Source organism: Drosophila ananassae (assembly GCF_017639315.1).
Source record: "Drosophila ananassae strain 14024-0371.13 chromosome 4 unlocalized genomic scaffold, ASM1763931v2 tig00000061, whole genome shotgun sequence".
Lineage (NCBI taxonomy): Eukaryota > Metazoa > Arthropoda > Insecta > Diptera > Drosophilidae > Drosophila > Drosophila ananassae.
The window spans coordinates 6,230,001-6,242,500 of NW_025319038.1; the positions used below are offsets into that span (position 1 = coordinate 6,230,001).

General features: G+C 38.6%; 1 pseudogene; it reads right to left on the reverse strand.

Annotated features, from left to right (window-relative positions):
- Positions 1–4,821: 4,821 nt before the first annotated feature.
- LOC123257786 lies at positions 4,822–12,317 on the reverse strand (annotated as a pseudogene).
- Between the last annotated feature and the right edge of the window lie 183 nt (positions 12,318–12,500).

The following is a 12,500-nucleotide window of genomic DNA, read 5'->3' on the forward strand; positions in this document are numbered from 1 at the left end:
TTTATCATTTATATGACTTATATATACTAAAACATTCATTTCAATATATATTCATTTCCATATGAAAATATTTTAATATTTTCAATTTAATATTTTATATAATATATTTAATATATTATATAGGTAGGCCGACACCACCTACCATATATACCTTTTTGACACAGCTTACTTAAAAGCTCCAGAGTTTAACGATAATATTTGGAAACTTGTCATATTAATGAAATATTAATATAACACTTACGTTTCAACTATATTATCTTAATAATATAATTTATACAAATATAATATATAATTGTATATTATATAGGTAGGCCGACACCACCTACCATATATACCTTTTTGACACAGCTTACGTAAAACCGGTCATTTATCTATACATTTTCTCCCTCCGTCAAATTTCTCATATACTTCATATATTTTCATATATGTCGTATATATATGAATATTTTCATATCCATATAAAAATATTTTTATATTTAATATTTGATGAATATTATTTCTATATTCATATAATTTCTTTATTTTCATATAAATAGCGGACTTATATCAATATTAGCTCATATCGATATAATAATGTTTAATATATTTAATATAATATATTTCATATATTATATAGGTAGGCTGACACCACCTACCATATATACCTTTTTGACTACGCTTTCGTAAATTGTGGTATTTTTTGTACTACGGATAGATATCCATATTTTAATATTTTCATATCCATATAAAAATATTTTAATATTTAGTATTTGATGAATATTATTTCTATATTCATATAATTTCTTTATTTTCATATAAATAGCGGACTTATATCAATATTAGCTCATATCGATATAATAATGTTTAATATATTTAATATAATATATTTCATATATTATATAGGTAGGCTGACACCACCTACCATATATACCTTTTTGACTACGCTTTCGTAAATTGTGGTATTTTTTGTACTACGGATAGATATCCATATTTTAATATTTTCATATCCATATAAAAATATTTTAATATTTAGTATTTGATGAATATTATTTCTATATTCATATAATTTCTTTATTTTCATATAAATAGCGGACTTATATCAATATTAGCTCATATCGATATAATAATGTTTAATATATTTAATATAATATATTTCATATATTATATAGGTAGGCTGACACCACCTACCATATATACCTTTTTGACTACGCTTTCGTAAATTGTGGTATTTTTTGTACTACGGATAGATATCCAGGAGGAAGTGATAGGTCTCAACACCAAAAAATCTCCGGGTGCAGACGGGATAGAGGCACTCGCTGTCAAGCTTCTCCCACCTTCAGGCATAAGGAGACTCACTAGGATATATAATGCGTGCCTTGAGAATGGACACTTCCCCACTTGCTGGAAACAGGCGGAGGTCATCCTGATCCCCAAACCTGGAAAGCCTGAAACTAATCCCGCCTCATACAGGCCGATTATTTTAATATTTTCATATCCATATAAAAATATTTTAATATTTAGTATTTGATGAATATTATTTCTATATTCATATAATTTCTTTATTTTCAGGCGCTCCCACTCCACCCCCGAGCAATGCCATAGGATCGTGGTATAAATAGCGGACTTATATCAATATTAGCTCATATCGATATAATAATGTTTAATATATTTGGCACCCTGGACTGAGAGAGAAACTCAAAAGGAACCTGCCACAATATAATATATTTCATATATTATATAGGTAGGAAGTTCAGGGTCAGAAGCGGAGATGCAAGATCTGAGTACAGGCCCATAGAAGCTGGAGTTCCGCAAGGCAGTGTACTTGGCCCCATACTGACACCACCTACCATATATACCTTTCACTGAAGAGGAGGGCCTTCTAGCCGCGACATATGCAGACGACACGGCTTTTCTGGCCTCTGCAACCTCGCCGGAGGAGGCTTCTGCATGTCTCCAACGACAGCTTGACTACGCTTTCGTAAATTGTGGTATTTTTTGTACTACGGATAGATATCCATATTTTAATATTTTCATATCCATATAAAAATATTTTAATATTTAGTATTTGATGAATATTATTTCTATATTCATATAATTTCTTTATTTTCTGATTGGAAGGAGGTCCAGGCTGAAGCTAGGAGTTAAGCTCCTCATATACAAGACCATAGTCAAGCCAGTCTGGACCTATGGCATTCAGTTGTGGGGGACGGCGTGTTCAAGCAACCGAAGGGTCATCCAGCTCGCCCAAAACAGGGCCCTAAGAACTCTAACTGGAGCTCATCCGTTCCACGACAACGCGACAATCCACGCCCAACTGGGAGTCCCATCTGTGAGCGCAGAAGTTCAGCGATTCGCCAAAAGGTACGTGGAAAGGCTTGACCGACATCCTAACCCTGAGGCCATCAATCTCCTGGACAACAGCTACACCACAAGGAGGCTGAAACGGACCCACCCACTGGACCTTTGCCACTCAGGCGAACAGGACTAAGCTGCAGCTGATGAGCTATATAAATAGCGGACTTATATCAATATTAGCTCATATCGATATAATAATGTTTAATATATTTAATATAATATATTTCATATATTATATAGGTAACGGCGAGTCCAAGCAATAGAAAGATCATCCAGCTTGCGCAGAACAGGGCACTCAGGACATTGTCTGGAGCCCACCCTTACCATGATAATATGACCATCCACGCCCAACTAGGCGTCCCATGGGTCAGCGAAGAGGTCCGGAGATTCGCCACAAGATATGTTGATAGGCTGGATCGACATCCCAACCCCCAGGCCATCAACTTGCTTGACAACAGTACCACATTGAGAAGATTGAAGCGGCTCACCCTCTGGATCTCAGGCTGGAGGAGACTGACTAGTGAGGTATTAGTAATAAATTAGAGACAGCTTTCGTAAAATGTGGCATTTTTCCACCTAGTTAAATATTGTATTCTTTCTGTCAAGGAACCATTCTTAAATTTAATTATTGTCCATATCTGCGGACAGATTTTAAATGTAACTTCTGATTGATTTACAAAAAAAAAAAAAAAAAAAAAAAAATATATACCTTTTTGACTACGCTTTCGTAAATTGTGGTATTTTTTGTACTACGGATAGATATCCATATTTTAATATTTTCATATCCATATAAAAATATTTTAATATTTAGTATTTGATGAATATTATTTCTATATTCATATAATTTCTTTATTTTCATATAAATAGCGGACTTATATCAATATTAGCTCATATCGATATAATAATGTTTAATATATTTAATATAATATATTTCATATATTATATAGGTAGGCTGACACCACCTACCATATATACCTTTTTGACTACGCTTTCGTAAAATGTGGTATTTTTTATACTACGTATTTTCATATCCATATAAAAATATTTTAATATTTTCATATCCATATAAAAATATTTTAATATTTTCATATCCATATAAAAATATTTTAATATTTTCATATCCATATAAAAATATTTTAATATTTTCATATCCATATAAAAATATTTTAATATTTTCATATCCATATAAAAATATTTTAATATTCGTTATTTGGAAAAGTTTTATTTTGATTTTTATTTTTAAAAAAAGTTTAAATAGGGACAGTAGGAATCTCATGAATTGAATCATGCGCGTCACTAATATGATGACGAGTCAAAGGGCTACCTGGCAAAAGTTATTACAACTCCCGCCGTCCGTATATTACGGACTTATACTTTGATGAAAAAAATTTTTTTTTTTCATTTTATATATATGATGATTTAATATTATATTAATATTATCAATACAGCAGAGATATTAATATTATCGTGTTAACATTTTGTATATTCAAATCCATTCATAAATTTTTGTACTTGGAAAAATTTTTAATATTTTTAAAAAAGTTTAGATAGGGACAGTAGGAATCTCATGAATTGAATCATGCGCGTCACTAATATGATGACGAGTCAAAGGGCTATCAGGCAAAAGTTATTACAACTCCCGCCGTCCGTATATTACGGACTTATACTTTGATGAAAAAAAAAATTTTTTTTCATTTTATATATATGATGATTTAATATTATATTAATATTATCAATACAGCAGAGACATTAATATTATCGTGTTAACATTTTGTATATTCAAATCCATTCATAAATTTTTGTACTTGGAAAAATTTTTAATATTTTTAAAAAAGTTTAGATAGGGACAGTAGGAATCTCATGAATTGAATCATGCGCGTCACTAATATGATGACGAGTCAAAGGGCTACCTGGCAAAAGTTATTACAACTCCCGCCGTCCGTATATTACGGACTTATACTTTGATGAAAAAAAATTTTTTTTTTCATTTTATATATATGATGATTTAATATTATATTAATATTATCAATACAGCAGAGACATTAATATTATCGTGTTAACATTTTGTATATTCAAATCCATTCATAAATTTTTGTACTTGGAAAAATTTTTAATATTTTTAAAAAAGTTTAGATAGGGACAGTAGGAATCTCATGAATTGAATCATGCGCGTCACTAATATGATGACGAGTCAAAGGGCTACCAGGCAAAAGTTATTACAACTCCCGCCGTCCGTATATTACGGACTTATACTTTGATGAAAAAAATTTTTTTTTTCATTTTATATATATGATATTTTTATATCATATTCATCTTGTCAACATTTTATATTTGCGCGTCACTAATAAGATGACGATGCATTTGGCTACCTGTAGCGCTCGAACGCTGTGCAATACACACTGCGTTATATATATATATATAAATAAATATATTTAAAAAAAAATATATATAATTAATATATATATACAACACTTTGTGTATATATTTTCGAATCATCAAGCAAAGGATAAGCTTCAGTGGATCGCAGTATGGCAGCTGCTCAACCACTTACAACACCTTGCCCGTTACAAAAGTCGTTTACAATTGATTCTAGGCTTTGTCATTGTATTAAATAATGTTTTCATATGTAACTAGCATGGCACCAGGTGATCAAAGATCCTCCCAATTTACTATGTTACAAATTACATTGGCATCACATCCATTGTCGTTTAAAATATAAATAATAAACTTTAAATGGTTTAGAAGCCATACAATGCAAATTGCCCCTTATTTATCATTGCAGTCCAGCACGGATACGACCTTAGAGGCGTTCAGGCATAATCCAACGGACGTAGCGTCATACCACTGTTCGCTCGAACAAGTATTGTGCCATTGGTCCGTACCTGCGGTTCCTCTCGTACTACGCAGGAATGCTGTCGCAACAACGTTTTGTCATTAGTAGGGTAAAACTAACCTGTCTCACGACGGTCTAAACCCAGCTCACGTTCCCTTGCATGGGTGAACAATCCAACGCTTGGTGAATTTTGCTTCACAATGATAGGAAGAGCCGACATCGAAGGATCAAAAAGCGACGTCGCTATGAACGCTTGGCCGCCACAAGCCAGTTATCCCTATGGTAACTTTTCTGACACCTCTTGTTAAAAACTCTTTAAACCAAAAGGATCGATAGGCCGAGCTTTTGCTGTCCCTGTGTGTACTGAACACCGAGATCAAGTCAGCATTTGCCCTTTTGCTCTATGTGTGGTTTCTGTCCGCACTGAGCTGGCCTTGGGACACCTCCGTTATTATTTGAGAGATGTACCGCCCCAGTCAAACTCCCTACCTGGCAATGTCCTTGAATTGGATCATACCTGAGTAATTGGAGTTATACCAAATTTTCAAATCAATAATACAGTAAATGCATCTCTCATTAAAGAATTTGTTTGCGATTATATAACAAACTCGTGATACTTTGATCAAGAAGCTTGCATCAAAACCCAATACCATAAGATATAATAAATATATCCGTATAATGGCTAGGAAATGATACACGTTCCATTTAATCAAGTAAGTAAGGAAACAATAAGAGTAGTGGTATTTCATTGGCGATACCAAACCGAAGTCTAATATCTCCCACTTATTCTACACCTCTTATGTCTCCTTACACTGCCAGATTAGAGTCAAGCTCAAAAGGGTCTTCTTTCCCCGCTAATTATTCCAAGCCCGTTCCCTTGGCTGTGGTTTCGCTAGATAGTAGATAGGGACAGTAGGAATCTCGTTAATCCATTCATGCGCGTCACTAATTAGATGACGAGGCATTTGGCTATTTTTTTTTTTTTTGTTCGCTGAGGATGGAAATCTTCAAAGATACGTAAGGACGGGATATTTATGTATTTCGATATATTAGTAATAACTTAGTTGGTATTTGTTATCGATCCCAATTATACGCATGCACGATTCATCCCGAGACAAGTCCCGGGACGCCTACGTACTAAAACCACCTCCTTTATTAAGCGAATTTTATGCCGATTTTGATGGTATGCTTCGGCAGCAAGCTTAATCTGGAACCCGTGCATTGGCTAAGTCCAATCGCGAGTGTACCCCGACAGATACATGAACTGTCGCCAGCTCCAGAGACCACCGCTGATTACCCGGACACTGATGATATTGCTATCACCAGAGCTGAGGAGGTCTGAAGCGATCAACCGTTTTACTGATTGACCACTCCATATTCCCCTCCAGTTCACAGTGGCGGAATGGAACTCAATGTCAAAGGCACCGAAAGATCTCCGCAAATTCGTCCGTATGTCCGGTGTATCGTACTTCCCGACCTTACGCTGGTGCGCTTGGTCGAGAGAATGTCCGTCAGTCACAATCTGAGTGTCAATCACATAAATGCGATTTTGTCGGATAGCCACCAGGTCAGGTTTATTCAGTCCGGTTTCGCCCTGCAGACTTGGTTCAACATGAACGACGCAGCCTCTTCGCTCGAGTCCCCGCTTGAGAAAATTTACTACGCCGTTGTGCCGAGCTATCCTCCTCCCGTGAGTTCTATAGCATTGCTGCAAGATGTGATTTGTTGTTTCGGGAGCATCACATCCTGCACGGCACCGTCTCCCCAATTCGTGCCTTCCCCTCGTAGTACGAGACCTTGAGGGTAGGGCATTTATCCGCAGTTTGATTCCATCAGTATATTCCTTTCCTGTTAGCAAACGCGTGGGCTGACTAACCCACCCGTGTTGCGGAGCAAAACGCTCTGCTTCACGGAGCCCGCAACCATCAACAGACATGTGCAATCTATTTGCCAAGTACGAATCTACCTGCGAACGGGTTAACAGTTCTTCACTTCCAGCCTGAAGCCTATCCCGGGCCCTCCGCATTTCTTCCTCCACGAAAGAGCTGGCTACCTCGGATCGCTCGAGGTGAGGCCATTTTATGTTGCTCAAACGCTTTAGTCGAAGCATTGGTGCTGTCCATCTTAAGGATGGTAACCCGAGACCCCCACTCTTGTGGGGGGCATGGAAAAAAGAAACTGGTACGTCCACCGGAAGCCCCAACCACTTCCGTGCGGTATATCGAACTAATTTGTCAAATTTCTTCAGAACGCCTATCGTCACACTCCCAAGGGTCAGCTTGTGATAGAGTTGTGGGATAAGGACGGTCCGAAGGGCAAATAACTTCTGTTGTGGTTTCAGGGGGGCCCGAGTCAATCTCAACAGCTTTGGACCGAGGTCCTCTGCTGGATCGTACCGGGCCCGCCCCTCCGCAGTGAATTTAATCCCTAAGTACTTCCACTCGTCAGTACGCTTCAATGAAGGACACTCGCGCCCGCCAATCAAGAAGCTTCGCCGTTCGACGACGGTACACTTTTGTTTGGCTTGCCCCTTAATACTGACCGTGAAACATTTATCAGTATTAAGGGTGAGACCCACCGAGGAAAGGAAACAAACGGTGGTGTCCAACAATTTTTGAAGCCCCATCGGAGTTTCCGCAAAAAGGACTATATCATCTGCGAATGCTGCTGCGTTTGTCATGGCATTTCCGACTTTGGCACCAATCTCACTGGGTAAGGACCTAAGCAACCGGTCAATGACCAAGTTGAATAGTATGGGAGACAGAGGGTCACCCTGCTTCACTCCTCGGGCAGGAATGAACGCCTCTGAAACCCACCCGTTCCCAGCGAGCATTGTGCCGCCGCCCTCGTACGCCTTCCGTAAGTAGTTGATGAAGCCTTTCGGGGCACCATATGAAGCCAATGTGTTGTAGACCGCTTCGTGAGCTACAGCATCAAAGGCCTTACTAACATCGAGGGTCCCGATGTAGCACGATTTAAATCGCTTATGATGTTCCCTCAAAACTAAATCAACAATCGTCGTATTATCAGCACACCCATCGGTAGGTAGGAACCCTCGCTGACGCGTGTCCCAGTTGATGGCTGCGCTCAACCGGGAAGCCAAAATGGCATTTAGTTGCCTAACTATAACCGAGGGGACTGAAATAGGACGATAGTCTTGCGGTTGATTTGCCGTCGCCTTCTTCGGAATGAAGATGGTTCGGGCCAGACGGATAGAGTACGGCAAATTCCCGCACCAGAGGATCAAGTTCATTATGCGAAGCATAATGCCTTCGGGGACACTCCTGGCAGTTTTTGGAGTGATCCCGTCCGGGCCTGGAGAACTAGATAGTTTGACTTTTGTGGCCCTAAGATCGCGCTGGTTCACAGCGGACCATACCCTCTCGAGTGAATGCTCCATGTTAAACATGTCGCGTTTTATCGAGCTTGAGCTAGGCTGAGTCATTACCCGTCTCCAATATGGCTCCATGACCTCCTGGTTTGGCATCACCGACTCATCATCTTCCTCCAGTAGGGACTTTATGCATCGCCCCGGATGTTTATCCCAGTTACGCTGAACCCTCGCGTACTGCTGCCTTCTACGTTGTCTCATATTTCGAGGCTCCGTTCGGGGCCTCGTCAGAATGTGCGGTTCATTCCGTGGCGGAAAAATTTCCATGAGATAACTGGATAAACTTTGGAGAGTGGTTTCCTGTCCCGAGACCTGCGCATTATCTACGATATTTTGCAGGACCTCGGCTCTCCACCGGGGTAAGCATACTACAGGTGCTAGACCCTGTAGTACCCTAAGGATTTCGTTGTTCGTCTGTTCGGTTGGTGCGATTGGTCCCCCTTCTGATCTTGGTACTCGTCGGTTTTGCTCGCTATTACTAGGGCGGCGCTGTGTGGTGTTGATTTCTTCTGCTTCTGGGGTGGGAACGGATTGCCCCCTTATCTGCTCTAGTTTTGCCTTGTACTCACTCCTCTTCCGATACGAAGATATCGCATCGGCACTGCGGTGGGTGAAAATCTCCGCTAGCTTCTTATTAAGAAATCGTACACCACTTGCTGCAAGCTCAACCTCCTTTCTCGCCATCATCAAGGTTTCTTCCTCTGACCACCTTGCCTTTTTATCGACACGAAGACGTTGTGCATCAAGATCGTCTTTGTGCCGATGTGACATGTGAACGCCCAAACCCCTCTTGGAGCTGAACGTCATTTCACATATCGTACAGGGCACCCTCCCTGCAAGGTTAACCTCTGCACTGGTTCCAAATTGTGTGCTATCCAGGCTGGAAGCCGTGGATTCTCCTCTTACAAAACGATTTAGGTTCCGAGGCTCGTTATCTTCAGTTGCACCAATTTGTTTTAAGGTTCCAGGGGGCCGGTAACCCCAAGGATCCTTTCGCCGCTCAAATCAGCTACCAGTAAATACTGGCACCCAGAGAATACCACGAGGAGGTTTTGAGTCGACTTGATCTGATTGCATGGCTTACGAGTTACGGTATTGCACCCCCTCTGCACAATCAAATCCATATTCTCCTTAAGAGAGTCATAGTTACTCCCGCCGTTGACCCGCGCTTACTTGAATTTCTTCACTTTGACATTCAGAGCACTGGGCAGAAATCACATTGTGTCAACACCCGCTAGGGCCATCACAATGCTTTGTTTTAATTAGACAGTCGGATTCCCCAAGTCCGTGCCAGTTCTGAATTGATTGTTAATTGATAATCGTTATAATTAATAAGAACTAATTGGTTTGACCCAACTAGTATTCTTAAAAATTTTAGCAAGAAAGTTCCACAATTGGATACGTAACTAACTATCCGGGGAACAAGTTACAACCATAAATGATCGAAACTCTATTTACCCAGAACGAGCACATAAACCATATTATTGTTTCCCAATCAAGCCCGACTATCTCAATCTTCAGAGCCAATCCTTATCCCGAAGTTACGGATCTAATTTGCCGACTTCCCTTACCTACATTATTCTATCGACTAGAGACTCTTCACCTTGGAGACCAGCTGCGGATATTGGTACGGCCTGTTGAGAAGTTTGCGTATCCCCACCATAAATTTTCAAGGTCCGAGGAGAAAATATCGACACAACAGTATATGTCATGCTCTTCTAGCCCATCTACCATATCTCTCTGCGAAAGACTTCCATGGTAGTACGACTATAAAACAGAAAAGAAAACTCTTCCGATATCTCTCGACGGCTTCTTTATGGTCGTTCCTGTTGCCAGGATGAGCACGAGGCCCATATTTAATAACAAACGGATACTCAACAGGTTACGGAATTGGAACCGTATTCCCTTTCGTTCAAAATTATTCAAGTATATAATTTTTACATATAGTAAATTTTATTTTTACTTGAAAATTTTCGGCTTTCGCCTTGAACTTAGGACCGACTAACTCGTGATCAACCACTGTTCACACGAAACCCTTCTCCACTTCAGTCCTCCAAGGTCTCATTCGATTATTTGCTACTACCACCAAGATCTGTACCAATAGCAGCTCCATGCAGGCTTACGCCAAACACTTCTACGCATACCATTGTACCTTCCTACTCACTAAAGTTTCAAAATTTATATTACAAGTAATATAAATCATCTACTTTAGCGGTAATGTATAGGTATACAACTTAAGCGCCATCCATTTTAAGGGCTAGTTGCTTCGGCAGGTGAGTTGTTACACACTCCTTAGCGGATTTCGACTTCCATGATCACCGTCCTGCTGTTTTAAGCAACCAACGCCTTTCATGGTTTCTGCATGAGTTGTTAATTTGGGCACCGTAACATTACGTTTGGTTCATCCCACAGCGCCAGTTCTGCTTACCAAAAGTGGCCCACTGGGCACAATATATCATAACCTTAAACTTCATATCAAGAAAGTTAAGGTTCTTACCCATTTAAAGTTTGAGAATAGGTTAAGATCGTTTCGACCCTAAGGCCTCTAATCATTCGCTTTACCAGATAAGATTATTTTATATAACATTAAAATGCACCAGCTATCCTGAGGGAAACTTCGGAAGGAACCAGCTACTAGATGGTTCGATTGGTCTTTCGCCCCTATACTCAATTCTGACAATCGATTTGCACGTCAGAACTGTTTCGGTCTTCCATCAGGGTTTCCCCTGACTTCAACCTGATCAAGTATAGTTCACCATCTTTCGGGTCACAGCATATCTGCTCAAGGTACGTTCCAGTTAGAGGCATAAATAATATAAATATTATTATACATAACTATATAGAACGCCCCGGGATTGTGTTAATTAGCTATAAAATAGTTAAAAAACTAATCCCATTATTAGTCAAGTTAATTACGCTATTAGGTTTATATCCCAATAACTTGCACATATGTTAGACTCCTTGGTCCGTGTTTCAAGACGGGTCCCGAAGGTATCCTGAATCTTTCGCATTGTTAATCATACAAGTGCTTATAATAAACACAAAAATCAATGATAATTATGCCATTATATAATTCCGAAAAATTAACGCACTGTATTCTTATTAGTCTATCAACACTTTATCAAATTAATGACATTTATTCTATGTTAAAATGCAAGCATAATAATTTGAATAAACTATAAGCCATATTTTATGATAAATTTAATATGTTAATAGATTACAATGTCCTTATATGGAAAAAATGCACATTATTTGTATAATATTGTTTAAATATTATAACTTTAATGATGAATTTTCCATAACGGATATTCAGGTTCATCGGGCTTAACCTCTAAGCAGTTTCACGTACTATTTAACTCTCTATTCAGAGTTCTTTTCAACTTTCCCTCACGGTACTTGTTTACTATCGGTCTCATGGTTATATTTAGTTTTAGATGGAGTTTACCACCCACTTAGTGCTGCACTATCAAGCAACACGACTCTTTGGAAACATCATCTAGTAATCATTAACGTTATACGGGCCTGGCACCCTCTATGGGTAAATGGCCTCATTTAAGAAGGACTTAAATCGTTAATTTCTCATACTAGAATATTGACGCTCCATACACTGCATCTCACATTTGCCATATAGACAAAGTGACTTAGTGCTGAACTGATTTCTTTTCGCTCGCCGCTACTAAGAAAATCCTTGTTAGTTTCTTTTCCTCCCCTAATTAATATGCTTAAATTCAGGGGGTAGTCCCATATGAGTTGAGGTTGTATAAAGCAATAATATTATTTACATTATCTTTATTTTATGAAGAACAATATATTAGATGTATTTTCAATTTTCGCATCTTTAAATAAGAGACAATTCCAGATGAAAAATATTTCATATTTTTTATGCTAGACATTTCTCAGTATTATTTGAATTGAAAAAAGAAAGAATTGTATATCTTCATT